This window comes from Pinus tabuliformis, chromosome J (genome assembly GCF_031772625.1).
Source record: "Pinus tabuliformis cultivar Carrire ecotype Pingquan chromosome J, CPIR1, whole genome shotgun sequence".
In the NCBI taxonomy this organism is placed as follows: domain Eukaryota; kingdom Viridiplantae; phylum Streptophyta; class Pinopsida; order Pinales; family Pinaceae; genus Pinus; species Pinus tabuliformis.
In genome coordinates, this window is record NC_142295.1 from 1,496,706,362 (window position 1) to 1,496,723,874 (window position 17,513).

The following is a 17,513-nucleotide window of genomic DNA, read 5'->3' on the forward strand; positions in this document are numbered from 1 at the left end:
GACAAGGAATCCCTATGACCTTAGAAAACATCTAAGAATCCTCAAAGATTTATACTCTAGTATGGGTAGACTTCTACTCTAGTATAGGTATGACTATGAACATTGACAAAACAAAGGTTATGATAAGCAAATCCAAAAATATAATATAACCTATGACACCTTCATATATGGAAACAATAGCTTGGAGGAAGCTCCTTTATACAAGAACAATTATCTTGGAATTGATATCCATCACGACCTCAATTGGAACTATAGTGTTGATAAAAGGATAAATGGATGGTGGAAATGGACTAAAAACAAGTGTGAACCAATGGACCTTTTGATGTGGGATAAGGAAAACCTCTTTTTTTAGACTCTTCTCACGATCGTTATCTAATACTGATGTGAAGTTTGGGGATGTAGTATCTTTAAAGAATCCTAAAGAAGGATAGAGTGAATCCAAAAGAATTTTATAACATATAATATCAAAATTAAAGGTGAAACACTTTATCCTATCCTCTTTATAGAAGTGAGCCTTGTCCCCAATGAATACATGACCATGATTAGGTACTTAATGTATAATAACACAATAAATGACATGGATGACAAAAGGTTATCAAAAATTGCTTCAAACTCTACCCATAATCAACAAAAATTCAAGCAAGGATGACATCAAGATGCCAATTCTTTGCTAAATCGTTGGAGAATATAGGCAGATGTCATTTTGAAGAATATTAATCTAATGTTAAAAATATTATTACTTCTAAATTTGAATATAATATGTGGAGCAATAAATATAATATGTGGAGCACAAAAAAGAAAATCAACAATTGTTAAAGTTTGAACCAACTCTCGTGAGCTACAAAGTGAAACTGAATATTGGACAATTCTCAAAATGCTACAAGATGCGATAATAAGTCATCTGTGTGACACTATGAGGGTTAAATACAAAATGAACTTTCTTTGAGAGTGCCATACATATATTCAATTATATGACAATTTAAATATTGTTCACGATAACAATATTTCTAACCTCACAACTCATTAAAATATGGTGATCTTGGAACACTTTTCTTAATGTCTTTTGAGAACATAAATAAGATTCCAAAGAAATATAAGTAATTTCTTACCCACAGGCCGTTTATAGAACCTGGAACATAAACAGTCTCTGTTCAAGTTTTGTTCATTTTTTGTTTTCTTGGTTCCATTTACTGAACGACCATATGAAATTATTCATATTGTTAATTTATGTTTAAAAACAGCAAAGGGCTCTCTGCGAAGAGCACCATAGTACTCTCATAGACTATTTTTTTGAACTGCCTTACACATGTGGCGGAACAATAGTTGATCGTTCTGGTTTTTGACAGACACAACCTAATATTGTATATGCAACGCATTTGAAAAATGTAATTTCTTATCAATAAAGAAATTACGACTTTTTCCACGGGTAAAAAAATAAAAATAAAAAAATAAAAAAAATTCTTACCTTTCTTAAAGTCCGCTTGACCAATTTTAATCTCAATGGATGTTAACCATCATCCTTATTTTTAATTTAATTTTGTATTCTTTTAATCGTATATTAAAGATTAAGTCTTTCCATTAAAATAGTTTAATGTTTTATCATATCGGTTATACTTTAGTAACTTGACATAAAATAAATTTAAATATTTTGCACAGGAAAAATATTATGTTAATATTTCAAATTAATAAAGCACAATATCATTGAGATATTAAAAGAAATTTATACTTTTACACAAACAAAAGAGGGTTATGTTTTTACAATTTTTGAAGAAAAAACATATTTTATATTGAAGACAAAGTGAAAATACAACCATTAGGTGATGATGCACACACAATGTATGGCTCGCTTTTTGTGGCCTATTGACTCATTACCAATATATTTTCAGAAGATACCCCAAGCCCTTAAATATATAATTGAGTTGTAATCAAAATATGTCATCATTAGTTTCTCTGCTATAGATCAAAAGCCAAATAGGGTCAAAAGTTTAAAGGTTAAAAGGCTTTGAGGAAACTATATGCCCCTTAGTAAATTCATCTATTACAAGAAAACTTTTAGCTGAGTGCAAAACATCCTTAGATAGTGAGTCAAAAAAATTATTTGATTCTCTTTGCATATGAGTAAAGCTAATCATTTGAAAAATACTAGAAATATCCATAAAATGTAATGTTACCTATGAAAGATTTTTACTATGGATAAAAATTCCATTGTTCATCTATTTGATAATCAAAATAAAGTCTTCAAATACCTATAGTTTCATAATATTTTTCTTAAAAAACCCTTTGATGGGAAGAATAATGCTTTAGATTCACTTGACTATTGGTCTCAATACTGAGATTTGCCTTAGGAATGAAATGGGTGAATCTCAATAGTAAATAACACAAAACCTATATTGTAGTAGTGGTATAGACCTTGGTAGGCTCAAGTAAAGATTCTCCATGCATAATCATTGTTCATAATCACATCTTAAATTACATAATTTATTTTGCTCATATACCATGCTTATAAGAAGAAGAAAATGAAAGACATTGCAATCAAACTTTGAAGGTGGGAACTTGGACATCCTGCAATAGCCTGGCATTCCTTGCAAAACCAAATTATCCAAGTAATCAAGTATGGAATGTTCTATATTCCTCCAGTTCCCTTCAAATAAAGTATTGTTGGAATAAATATTCCATAATCTCTTTATCCGATAATTACATTAGTGAGATTGTTAGGATATTCTGACACATAGGAAATAGTTAAGTATAACTTGGTCTAGTGTAGAGTTAGGTAAAGTGTGTTCCTTTACTATGTACTTTTTTAACTTACAATCCGACGGTCACGATATGTAGTGATCCAATGGTTCATTCTCTCCTCTGTATTATCAACACTTGATTCGTGGCTTAACACCTGATTGGTCCATGATCTCTATTTAAAGATCATGGAGGGTCATTTGTAGGGTAAACATTCATGAGAGAAGCTTATGTAAATTTTCATTCTTTTATTAATAAATTGCCTGAAATGGCTGCGTTGGCTCAGGTCGTGGACTGTTTCCCTCTATGAGGGTTTTAACCACATCAACAATACCAGTGTATTGATCTGTGATATGTATGTGAGTGGTGTCCTTTTTTGTTTTGTCTGAGGAACTTACCCTGTAAATTCCTACATGGTATCAAAGCTATTTGAGGGTCGGCATCCGTTGGTGATCCAAATCTGAAGCCGGTAGAACTGCATTCGACTGTCGTTTCCTAGATCTACTGTTACTAACTGCTTTCGGGCCGAGAGGACTGCTCTATTGTGTTAGGAGCATCTGTTCCAGTGAGGAACCCCTTTCGTTTGATGCAAAAAGGTTTTCGGTAGCCATAGGTACACCATTTTTAAGATCTGGAGGTATACAGTGTTTATTTGCAGTTTTTAGTTATTTTCTCTCTGTTTATTTCGGTTTATTTAGCTCTTTGTTTTTTTTATTACTGGACCTATACCTTTCATTTGTGTGCATTCTCTTTGCCCCGCGACTTCATGTGATATGGGTAAATCAGAAACAGTAAGGAAGGATTTTCTCATGCATATGCTCTTTTACGTCGTGCCTTAGTGTGATCTTGAAAAATCATAAACATTGAGGAAAATATTTATTTTTCGGCTAAAGCTAACTTCAAGCCATAAGGTTTGTTTTTTTTTTAATGTCCGTGTTGGGTTTTGTGTTTTTTGTTTTGTAGGCAAAAAAGAGATTTCTCAAGTAAGCATGCACCCCAAAGCTTCAGTGACTAAAAACAAAAACAAAAAAAAACAAACCCCTTCCTCTTTTCCAAAAATTACTAACCTTTTAATCTAGCTTATTTGGTCTAAAGTTACTTTATGAGAATAGAGGTCTTGAGTTCAAGTCTTTCTTTTTTTGAGCTAATTAGATTAAGTTTGGAAAGGGGGCAGTTTTTTTTTTTTAAATATAACATTATCATTCATTTCCGCACATTCCCGCACTTCGTTGGCATCTTCAACATCTTTCCTTCAAAAATCCATAACTTCTTCATCCAGAAGCCGTTTTCAGAGACGTTTTTTTTAATTAGCCTAATTTTTCAAGATATTTCCATTGGAACACTTAGTTTTAGCATCTATAGCTTCAGCTTCTATTAAAATGGAAAGTCCATGCCAAGTTATTCTTGACAACACCAACTACTTTCAATGGTGGTCCTACATTGTGGATTTTGTTATCACTCAAGTTGTTCCCTGCCTCCAGAAGGGAATGCGGCCGAGGTAACCACTAACCAATCTTTTAGCTGCAGACTCTAGCCAATCTGCAACCAGAGAGGGCTCTCTCTTTATAATTTAGATTTGTTTTGTTATATGTTAGGCTAGTTATGAAGCATAAGTTTTGTTTGATGTTTGGAAGATGACATTCAGTAGAGCAGGGCTGTAATGTGAGAGAAGTTCAGACCATTGGGTTGATGGAGTCTAATGGAAATAAACCTCTGGGTATGGTGTCTTTGGCAATAGGAAAACTACAGAGCAAGATAATTAAACACAGAAACAATTTTCAAGCTGGAATAAGATGAAATGAAGTCAGGGAATGAAAGGCAATCAAGAATCTTTCATTATGCTAACAGAGGGAAATTGTATAAACATTATCAGGGAGAAGTTAAGAATTCCTTGATGATATTTAGAGTGAAAGAACCAGGGAGACAAGAGCAGTCAAGAATTCTTGCCTATGCTAGTCCTGTAGAAAACATAAGAAATTACAGGAATTGAACACAGAGTACAGCAAAGTAAATTCGGTGTTATCCTTCTTTCCTGTAACTTAGAGCATGATATTTAGATGGTAAATAAAACACAAGTACAGTAACACAAGAGTAAAGAAGACTTATTGATCCATGCATTAACACGAGAATTCTGCAATATATCCTTCTGCCATTGATTCCATAACCAGCAAATTCACCAGCAAAACATTCCAGCAATCTTTATTTCAGAAGAGTTCTCAAAACATACAGCACAGGTCCAGAATGATATTCACCAGCCAACAATAATACATATCTTGGGGAAGTATTTATAAAAGAGTTTACAAAATATCCCGTAGGAAAAATATCAAGTAATAAATTCATCCATCTACTTTGGCAAAGGCAATAACTGATTGTGGAAAACCACGCAGAAATGAATGAAGGAGTAACTATGTTGTACTGGCCACCTTAGGTGTTCCTCTATTGTTGACTTTTTGGCTCAACGAGTCGACTGATGGCTGCTTTTTTGATTTGCGTTCCTGATGTGCTGTCACTTGCCACCTGTGCCTGAGTTTGCCTTAACGCTTTTTAGCGTGAATTCCTTCCTTTGATAATTCGATTTTCTGATAGGTGACTCTTGTATTTGAATTTGATTTTATGCAGTAGATCAAAAAAGAGCATTAAAATTACCTTGGAAAAACCTCAAGCATGCCCTCCCACCATTGATCTGTTGGCAGCTGGTGTCTCTGTAGCTTAATTAATGTTTCATCAGCTTCAATGTATGTGTAGTAATTTGGCTGGACTTCAAAAAGATGATTTATTTCATGTTCAATATAAAACAAATTTTCCAACTTGTCATATAAAACCTGGCAAGAGGAAGGTGCTGTCTCTTCTGTGCTGCTTGATGATGCTGTGATTTGATTGGTAATATAGGTATTTACCCTTCGAGCATATTGTTCATGTGTTAACAGTCTTCCACTGCTGGTCAGTAAGCTAGGAAACCCCTTGCTCTGCAACACTGCAAACTTTTGTCTGAAGGTATTTATTTCTGCTTGCATCTCTTGGCACTTTCTTTCCAAAGTCTGCACAAAATTCCTCATGGTCAGTACCTTTTTCACTAACAAAATTGTGTCTGTTTTGTTCCTGATATCTAGAGTTGCTAATTGTTCTCTAGTATGAGTATTCAAAAAATGGATCATTTTGTTGGCCTCTTCGGGCTTGTTTGCCAATAATGTTCTGGCCTTTTGAGTCTCAAATTGAGCGATCCCTATCAACTCAATCTGGTCATGAATAGTTTGGATTGATTTCCATAGATCAGTGATGGACTGGCCAATTTTACTCCACAAAATTGTTTTTATTTCTGTTAGAGTCTTGTGAAGAGTAAGGTCCTTTTCCAAGGCCTTTACTTCCCTTGTCTTCTCAACCACAGCCTTTTTTTATTTGTCATAATTCACCTCAACCTTGGCCAGCTTTTCTTTGGCCTCTTTTAATTCTGCCATTTGGAGTTCCAGAGCTTTTATTTCTTTCATCATTTCCTCCATACTCAGGCTGGCCTCTTGTCTTGTTGTTGCTGTAGTTGTTGCTGTAACTGTTGCTGAAGTTGAGGCTGGAGCTGAGGTACCTGCTGTTGATGTCGGATCAGTAGGAGGGACTGCTGTGGTGACTGTAGGAGGAGCAGTTGTAAGAGTTAGAGCTGTTTGAGCTGGCTGAGAGGCCAACTCTCCCTGTTTTCCTTGCAGTGCTGCCCCCAAGGCTTTCTCTGTTTCTAGCAGTCTTTCATTCATCCTCATTAGCAAACTTACTACATCCTCCTCTTCTTTCTGTTGTGCTACTTCTGTGGTTTGAGGATGTATTGTAGCTGGTAGCCTGAGTTGTTTTCTGAGGGCTGCTATGTCTTCTTCTTTCTTCTTAATTAAAGCCTGTATGCCCTTGGGATCGTTGGGATCATGTCCCAGCTCCATAATAATCTCCTCCAATGATTTGATTCTATTTTCCTTGGCTAATGAGGAGGCTTTCTCCAATTCCAATTGGGCAGAAGTATTATGAAGTGAATTTTGAAATCTGTGGGCCAATATTGCTTTATCTGCCAAGGTGGAGTACACCATTTCTCCAGTTTGTTTGTGTAACTCAATCTGGTCCATTGGGTGGATGTCTTTAGCAAGGACTTCCAGATTGGTTCTGATATAATCAGCAGCTGACTGGGGCTACTGTACTGTAGGCCTGAAGTGACTGAGGGTCATTTTCCCTTCTTGGATATCATAGGTTGCCATTAGCCTTTGTTGATTGGTGGGAGCCATTCTTAGTAATTGGTTATAGAGCTGGAACCTTACCGGCTCATTTCTGGCCTTGATTTCAGTGAATGCCTTCTTGATGTCAGAGCCTTGCTTGCTCTGTTGCTTGGTGGATGTAACCTCCACACCTTGTTGCCTCTCTTGCTCCTGCTGAAAGGAGCTAGCTGATGTTTCCATACTTGGAGGAATCCATTGTTCAGTTGTTTCCTCACCCCTTTGGTTGCCTGTTGTCTCCTCTGTAAATTCTTCCTCAGAGTAGGGGTTCAACCTTTGCCTTTTCTCTCCTTGCTATTCTGTGGATGCCCCTGTGGGTGTATCTTCCTGCCTGTCCCTTTTATTAGCTCTTTCCTCATTGAGAGGATTTTGTAACACAGGGATTTCAGGGGCCTTCGCTTGTGTTGAAGGGGCTTGCCCTTGACTTTGTTCTTTTGTTGTATCTCGTCGGTCTGCCATTGTCTCCTCTTGCTCTAAATGCTGCACTTCCTTGCCCTTGGATGTCCCTACAGGAGGATTAGTCCCTTGGGCAGGCTATTGTGAAGTTGTGGCAGATGATGTGCCCGCTCCAAGGTGTTGAGGCAATGTGAAAGGCACCTGTCCAAAAGAGTCCAGGTCAAGTGTCTTTTCAAACTCTTTCATTTCTTTTTCTAATCTCTCTTCTTCAGTAAGTTCCTCAACTAGTGTGCCTTCTACCCATTCTTGTTGATTAGCATATTGTTCAATCTGAGGGATACTATGGTGCACATATCCTGTAAGCTTGTTTTTGACTCTTCTAAAGCTTATGAAATGTTCAGGGTCATATGGTGACCAAAGAAAACTTTGTTTCAGCTTAAGTTTCTCTCTCAGAATAGTGTCAGCTTCCTTCCATGCTTCTTCCCTTTTATTAAAGATAAAAGGGCCCAATTGATGCCTTATCTTGAGCTGTGCTTTTTTCCTAGCACCATAGAAATGAGTCAAATCTAAACTGCTGAATTGTCGGCAGTATTCCAGGGCAAAAAGTCTCATAGGGACATACTTTGGCAGTTTGTAGGGAGCTAATTGACAGCCATAGATCCTGATCACTGTATGGTTTTGGTAAAAATACCAGTCACCAATACTGTATTCCTTTGAGAGGTGTAAGATTTTCTGCATTTCAGCAGAGAGCCTGGCAGGAGGAGTTGTTGACAACAAACAGGTGGCCGGATATATGAAAAGGTCAATAAACTCACAATATGTATATGGGGAGCTACGAACATGATGGAATATTAAGGACCAAAATATTACAGACCTTCGCTCCCCCTTAGCATCCAATTTTTTAAGGGGAACTGGGAAACTATCAGGTTGATAGTACAACAGCAAATGGTATATATATGAAGTGTACTTGAACACTCTCTCTATGTCTAAATTCATGAATTGCTCATGAATTTTGTTATCTATGAAGGTGGAATAATCATACTTGACAGCAGGGGGCTGTCCTAGAGAAAACATGGTCATCAAAGCAAAGAGAATCTCATCCACAATTTCACTTGTTCTGAATCCCAGGATGTAAGAAATCATGTCTATGAGCAATTTTCCGAGCTCATCAAACCAGGCATGGTGATAGGGAATTTTGTATCTGGAGTAGCAATCTGGTGGCATGAACATCTTGGCAATTCAGTCAACTTCTTCAGAGGACAGCTTGGAGGCTTGATCCAACAAATGTTTCATGGAGAGAGGGACCAAAGGCTGAGTTGGCTTGAAGTGCAACATCTCATTTATAGACTGAGGGGTGATATGAAAGAGGACATTGCCAGAAGGGTCTATCACTGCCCTTTGAGAAGGTTCATAATTAGCACAACATTGATGGATGAGGTCAGGGAAGACATTCACTGAAGGTAGGTAGTATATAGGCATATTAGACTCCCAGATTCTAAATATGTCAGTTTTATTCCTGTAGCTATTCCTTATTTCACAAAAAGCCTGAAGGTGAGGTTTATCACCCTCCATGTCCTCAATCTGAAAATCCCTATCAGCAAGAGGTAGCCACTCCAAATCCCTATGTGGTGCATTCAAGGGTGCAATATTCAGGGCCACTGGAGCCTCCATGATTCACTGTGTTTATAATTGGATTTTGAGTCTGTGTCTCAACAGGAAACAGAGTACTGACAGTGGGTCTTTGTTGGGTCCTTATAATACTAGTGATTATCCCATTACTATTGTAGTTATACCCCTTATTAATATTGTTTTGCCCCTATTTCCCCCATATTGTTATTACTGTGCCCCATAGAATCCCTCTATTGTTATTTTTGTGGCTTTATATTATTATTGTTAGGTCAGTTGGATTATATTGTGACTCCTTAGACTCCTATATATAGAAAGGAGGTTTTGTCATTTGAATCATCCAAGAATTTCTCATTTATGTAATGTAAAGGAGGTTTCCCCCTCAAAGAGGCTGAATTCTAAGGCGTTGATCTATCTTTTCTCTCTTTTCTTGAGCTGGTTTCATAACATTTAGTATCAGAGCTTTGGATTCTAGGGTTTCTCTGCTCCAAATAGGTCTTCGTGGAATTTTCGCTATAATTTTTTTTCTGTGATGTTTCAGAAGTTGCAAAAAAAACCCATTTGAGAAGCAATAGCACTGAACCTCGGGTCCAAATTTCAGAGCTTTTCACGCTATATTTGCGGAGATATGATCTGAGGAAGTTGGTCTTTTTGCAGACTCGAGAATTACATTCCAAACAGGTGACCTGGGAAAAATCGTCATAAATTTCTCTTTGGGGATCAGATTGAAATTTCGTAAGAAGGTAAAGAAAGAGGACAGACTGTAGTTTCTTGTATGAATTTTTAAGATCCAAAGGTCAAAACAGTGACTCGTGGCACGTCGTACAAATTTGCTCTACTGAACTAGTCTATAATCATGTCACTGTGGGAGATTCCACATAACTCTTCCTTGGAGAATCCAATTTGGGTAAGACTTGTGGCATTGGAAAGAGGACACAAAGGGCTACTATAGGTCACAAATTCAGAACTAGATGATTGGAAAGTACAGAGATACATCAGAGGCAATATCGAGCTCCTACAAAGTGAAAAAAAGGTGTGTAGTTTTTTTAAATTTTTGCATAAGATTGGTTTGAAAAATTAGTTTGAAGGAATTCAAAGGGCATAGTAAAGCATTATTATTGGTAATTGATGCTCCGAGGAAAGAAAATGCAAACACCTAGTAGGCAACCTGAAAGCTCTAGCATGACCCATGAAGAAGAGGAAGAAATGCAACAATTGTCACTTGCACAAAAAGGAACAGAATCTAAGATGGATGGTTTAAAGAAAGATGTAGAAGCTAAGATGGATGGTTTAAAGAAAGGTGTAGAAGCTAAGATGGATGATTTGAATATAGATTTGAAGACAGACATGGATGAATTGAAGATAAATATGAATAAGTTGCTACAAGAAATGGTCACTAAGGGTGAAAGGGTACTAAAGGAAACTCATGATGAGAACAAAAGAAGTGTTAATCATGATTCCATAGACTCTAATTTTGGATAGAAGAATCACCATATTCCAAAAATCGATATGAGGAAGTTTGATGGCAAGGATCCCGCCACATGGATATTACAGATGGAGCAATTCTTCGATCTCAATAATGTGAAAAACACACAAAAGGTACGTATGGCAACGTTATATTTGGAACCAAATCAGTTTGTATGGTATCAATGGCTTTGCTCTCGTAAACAATTTATCACTTGGGCAATTTTTACGAAAGAATTGATAGCACATTATGAGGATACAAAAAGCAACACTTTTTTTAGCCAATTGATAAGTCTCAAACAAAAGGGTTCAATAATGGAGCACATTGAGGAGTTCCAAAAATTGAACATAAGGGTAAAATATATTCCAGAGGAGCATAGGATTGATGTGTTCATAGGGTCTTTAAAGGATAATATCCAACATGATGTTCGCCTTTGGGAACCTGATTCATTAGAGAAGGCATTCAGGTTAGCTAGAAAAATGGAAAGCAAAATTATGGCAACCAGGAAGCATACCACTCACAACTATAAAGACAAAAGTGTGGTTGCCCCTAGTCTTCCACAACCTATAAGGTTGACACCACAACAATTGGAAGAAAAAAGAGCAAAAGGGCTTTGTTATAGTTGTGATAGCAAATACACTAAAGGTCATAAGTGTGCTGAGAAGAAATTATTCTACATAGATTGTGAAGAGGAAGAAGAAAAGGAACAAGAAAGGTCAAAAGAAGAGGATATACTCCAGGAACAAAGCCTAGATGAGGAACAAATAAATCCAACCATATCTTGTAATGCATTGGTGGGAATTACCACTCCTCAAACCATCAAGATAGAAGGACAAATCAAGAAGAAAAAGGTAATAGTGTTGATTGTGTTATCACAAAATCATGCCCCTGATAGGCTGCTGATCAGGAAGACCTTATGTAACTCTTTCAAACCAACTTTTGGCTGAGGCTTAGCCTCCTCAACCTGAGAGGGCTCTCTCAAAGGTTAATGATTTTGATCAAGATTAGATGGCTAACTCTATGAAACAAGTGAAAAATATGAATGGTTGAACATGATCAGTAAACATCCATTGGGCTTATGGAGTCAACAACACCTCAATATAACAATGAACTCAACCCTACATGGAAGTCAGGGCATTTAGCATTTAAACATTCAGAACATAAACTCATATGGGACCACACAGTTTATAAATGTATACAGGAAGTCAGAGCACATTCAGTGAATTCTGAGTGATTATACATCCATACCACTGTAAGAATTAAGAAAAGGACAACATCACATATTCTGAACATAAAAAATCCTTCATGAATTCTGAGAAGTAAAGTCAAGCATGTATTACTGAAAATGAGTCGTACATAGGCCAAATACAAGCTTTTCCATAAAATTTTCCAACCCCTTGTACATCAGCTCTTCTGCTATATATAGATCTCTTTACACAACTTAGATTCCTCTTCTAGGATGAGGAAAATTCGAATTCTACCTGACCTGACACCTAATGACACTCAAAACTAACTATTAAATGCAAATGACACCTAACTAGCAGTCCTAGAGACCTAATACAACTAGGAGTGTATCTCCTTATCATGATTACAACAACCTTATCTAAGCATTAAACTCTCCTTTTGACACACAAAAATCCATGAAGTCGAATTTGATGAAGCCCATAACCTTCTAGCTGGCCCTTGATGACTCATCCTTTTGGTATTCCTAGAAACTAGGAGACTGTCCCTTGCTCTGTTCTGGCTGAAAAATAGGTCTTGGGAGAGAGCTCATAACTTCTCGTAAAAAATGTATTTGGAAAAACTGAAGGAGGCTTTTGTGAACCAATCCATGCTGAACAAAAACCTCTTTTGGTTTTTTGAAACACTACTCCAGCTGCCCAGAATCGATCCTTGAAGAAGATGTGTAAAACAGGAAATTTTGATTTTTTGAAAAACTGCACCTACAGCAGTTTCGTAGCGCAAGTTTAGTCTTTCATTTCTCCAAGATCATAATTGATTTGAATAAAGTGGAAGAGGTTTTTGTACTTCAGTATCTTAGGAATGAAAACCTCTTTCACTTTTCAGAGATGGGTTTTCAACTGCTCAAAACTTCTTCTAGAAGTTGACTGGCAAAAACAAAAAGACAGTTTGACTGATAAGTTGACTGATAAAGTTTGAAGTTAAAAAAAATATCATTCTTCTACTTGTTTTGCTCTTGCTGAATGTTGACACTTTGTACATTATCCTTTGTAGAGATTCTCCTTCAAAAATATTTGCCTTTGTCTTTCAACATTGGTCCATGAAAGCATAATGTGCAGCTACAGCAGTTTCGTAGCGCGCTATGAAACTACTGTGTTATTCCAAAAAACATAGTTTCAACCATAATTTTGCCATTTTGAGCCTTTTACTATTTAAGCATTTTTTCAACAGCTCCAAGACCTTTCAAAACTGAATGGGAATGTTTGATTCTTCAAAAAATATTATACCAAGCAAAACCATCAAAACTCTGAAACATAACCTTACTTGAAGTGAGATTTCTTTATGGAGATTCTTTTTGCTGGCTCAACTGTATCTTTAAGTCTTCAATTTGTTTCTTCATTACTTTGATCCCAGACCTGAGGTTTGTCAAGTGCTTCTTATGCATGAAAGGAGCATGAGAATAACCAAGACCAAATCTTTCTTACCTTACCCTTTTCCTTTGAAATTTGTTTAGTGATAACAGTGGCTCCACTTGGGATAGTGTGCTCCTGTAGTACACTAAGAACTCGTAGGTCCAGTGCTTTATCCATTTATGACAAACTGAAATTTGCTTGACAAGCATCCCCTTCAAGCTTCTGGAGCCTTCACCTCAGGCTTAAGCTTGATGATCACTGTACGAAAAAGAAATCTACATCTACTAAAAAAAAAATGCTCAGTCAACCTTGAGCTTATTTGCATTTTCCTACCTACCTACCCTATCAATTTCAAACTTCTTTCAGCTCAATCAATGTGAAATTTCCAATGTAGCCAATCATTTGTCTTATCTGATGTTTGATTTCTTTGACTACATCGGAGTTCAGAGCCACTATGATATTGTGATGACCACTGCCACTGAAATTGCCTCTGATCTTCATAGAAAAACTGAAACACTAGAGAGTAAAACTCTTCCATATATTTGGCTATAGGATCCCAGAATACATGATCAGCTTGATGATTCTTGTAACTTTCTGGTTGTGAAAACTAATCTTCAACAACAGTGTACTCTTCCTCAATCGTGAAAGAGAAAGGAAGCAACACTCTCTCCTTATGTGCTGCCATAAAAATATTTTGAAAAGAATGATCACAACCACGAAGACTATATGGTTGAATTTGACCTTGTAAACATTCAATATCTTTCTCAATGTCTTTGGAAAATTCATCCAAAAATTTCATCTTATCCTCTGCCTTGCAGTCAAATGATTTTAGATAAGAAGACAAGGACAAAGAAAAATTTTCAACTATTTCTTCATTAATATGATGATCATTCCACTGTTTGAAACCTTGAATTGAAGGAGAGTTTGCCACCGCATCTGATCTATCCATCCATTCCTCCAAAAACATAAGCCAAAAGTCTTCAAATGACTTAATGGATTTGGTAGGAAAGCTTTCAATCCATTGTTTACATTTCCCTTGAAATGAATCATAGAACAACATAATGCAAACATCCTCATGTTTAACTCTAAGAAGCTCTGTAAAATCACAAAAATCTGATATATGCTTCAAAGTTAAACTCAAATCTTCTCCATTGAATTTTGGACCATTCCTTAGAAAATATGCATCCTTGGGAAAATGATTTGGGAAACCATGAATTCCTGAAAAATTTATGCATGCATACCTTGAAATAAGAATGGTAGCATCTGGGTCCTTCATAACTCCAGTGGAATCACCATGAATCTATGAATTTCGAATTCTTCAACAATGGAGTCGCCAAGGTAGATTTGCAGCCTCAAAAAGATTTCTGAGCTCCTGCTACCTTCAGAAGTTCAGTCTCTTGATTTCGGGAATGAATAGACTTTCGACTCCCGGCAGACGCACCAAAATGTTATCACAAAATCATGCCCCTGATAGGCTGCTGATCAGGAAGACCTTATGTAACTCTTTCAAACCAACTTTTGGCTGAGGCTTAGCCTCCTCAACCTAAGAGGGCTCTCTCAAAGGTTAATGATTTTGATCAAGATTAGATGGCTAACTCTATGAAACAAGTGAAAAATATGAATGGTTGAACATGATCAGTAAACATCCATTGGGCTTATGGAGTCAACAACACCTCAATATAACAATGAACTCAACCCTACATGGAAGTCAGGGCATTCAGCATTTAAACATTCAGAACATAAACTCATATGGGACCACACAGTTTATAAATGTATACAGGAAGTCAGAGCACATTCAGTGAATTCTGAGTGATTATACATCCATACCACTGTAAGAATTAAGAAAAGGACAACATCACATATTCTGAACATAAAAAATCCTTCATGAATTCTGAGAAGTAAAGTCAAGCATGTATTACTGAAAATGAGTCTTACATAGGCCAAATACAAGCTTTTCCATAAAATTTTCCAACCCCTTGTACATCAGCTCTTCTGCTATATATAGATCTCTTTACACAACTTATATTCCTCTTCTAGGATGAGGAAAATTCGAATTCTACCTGACCTGACACCTAATGACACTCAAAACTAACTATTAAATGCAAATGACACCTAACTAGCAGTCCTAGAGACCTAATACAACTAGGAGTGTATCTCCTTATCATGATTACAACAACCTTATCTAAGCATTAAACACTCCTTTTGACACACAAAAATCCATGAAGTCGAATTTGATGAAGCCCATAACCTTCCATCTGGCCCTTGATGACTCATCCTTTTGGTATTCCTAGAAACTAGGAGACTGTCCCTTGCTCTGTTCTGGCTGAAAAATAGGTCTTGGGACAGAGCTCATAACTTCTCGTACAAAATGTATTTGGAAAAACTGAAGGAGGCTTTTGTGAACCAATCCATGCTGAACAAAAAAATCTTTTGGTTTTTTGAAACACTACTCCAGCTGCCCAGAATCGATCCTTGAAGAAGACGTGTAAAACAGGAAATTTTGATTTTTTGAAAAACTGCACCTACAACAGTTTCGTAGCGCAAGTTTAGTCTTTCATTTCTCCAAGATCATAATTGATTTGAATAAAGTGGAAGAGGTTTTTTTACTTCATTATCTTAGGAATGAAAACCTCTTTCACTTTTCAGAGATGGGTTTTCAACTGCTCAAAACTTCTTCTAGAAGTTGACTGGCAAAAACAAAAAGACAGTTTGACTGATAAGTTGACTGATAAAGTTTGAAGTTAAAAAAAATATCATTCTTCTACTTGTTTTTCTCTTGCTGAATGTTGACACTTTGTACATGATCCTTTGTAGAGATTCTCCTTCAAAAAGATTTGCCTTTGTCTTTCAACATTGGTCCATGAAAGCATAATGTGCAGCTACAGCAGTTTCGTAGCGCGCTACGAAACTGCTGTGTTATTCCAAAAAACATAGTTTCAACCATAATTTTGCCATTTTGAGCCTTTTACTATTTAAGCATTCTTTCAACAGCTCCAAGACCTTTCAAAACTGAATGGGAATGTTTGATTCTTCAAAAAATATTATACCAAGTGAGATTTCTTTATGGAGATTCTTTTTGCTGGCTCAACTGTATCTTTAAGTCTTCAATTTGTTTCTTCATTACTTTGATCCCAGACCTGAGGTTTGGCAAGTGCTTCTTATGCATGAAAGGAGCATGAGAATAACCAAGACCAAATCTTTCTTACCTTACCCTTTTCCTTTGAAATTTGTTTAGTGATAACAGATTGATTCAGGAAGCACCCACAATTTTATTCATTGTAAGGTAGCAAAAGAATTGAATTGCTTCCTATATGCAGCACCAGGGTGTCAAGTGATGATTGCAAATGGAGGAAAAATAAATTGCTCTGGAAAGTGCCATAATATCAAGCTATCCATGGGAGAATACGTATTGACTAGCTCAATGCTTTCCATTCTAATGGGAGGTGCTAATGTTGTACTAGGAGTCCAATGGCTACAATCCTTGGGTACAATAGCTTTTAATTTTCAAGAACTTTTCATCAAATTTTCTACGGAAGGAAAGGAAGTTGAATTAAGGGGTATTGTAGGGAAACTAGGAAAGATAATCAGCTCTAATGGTATGACAAAGCTTCTAAAAAAGGAGCAAATAGGTGTAATTGCACATTTATGTTTGCTAGATGTTTCCACGTCAGAATCATCTATTTCTCCGATCTCCAAAAAGTCCTGGACAATCATTCCAAGGTATTTGAGACTCCCAAAGGTCTCCCACCTATGCGTAATCATGATCATGCTATTCATCTGTTTCCAGGAAGTGTTCGTCCAAACATCAGGCCGTACAGATATCCCTATGTCCAAAAGAGTGAAATTGAACGTATGGTTGCAAAAATGCTAGAGGTTGGTATAATTCAACCGAGTCAAAGTTATTTCTCTGCTCTAGTAGTATTGGTGCACAAGAAGGATGGATCATGGCGCATGTGTCCGGATTATAGGGAGCTCAACAAGCTCACTATTAAAGCTAAGTTCCCCATTCCTATCATTGATGAATTACTGGATGAATTGCATGGATCAATTTACTTCACCAAGTTGGATCTTCGTTCAGGATATCATCAAATCAAAATGAAGACTGAAGACATTCCGAAAACGGCATTTAGAACTCATGAGGGTCATTATGAATATTTGGTCATGCCTTTTGGCCTTACCAATGCACCTTCAACATTTCAAGGTTTGATGAATTCAATTTTCAAACAATTCCTTAGAAAATTTGTGTTAGTATTTTTTGATGATATACTAATCTACAACAATTCTTGGAAGGATCATGTTGAACATGTTGACAGGGTGCTACAACTATTGGAGGAGAAACAATTATATGCAAAAAGATCCAAATGTTTCTTTGGAGTCCAGGAGGTGGAATATCTGGGTCATATTGTATCTCATGAAGGAGTTAAGGTAGACCCTAGCAAAATTAAAGCCATTAAGGAA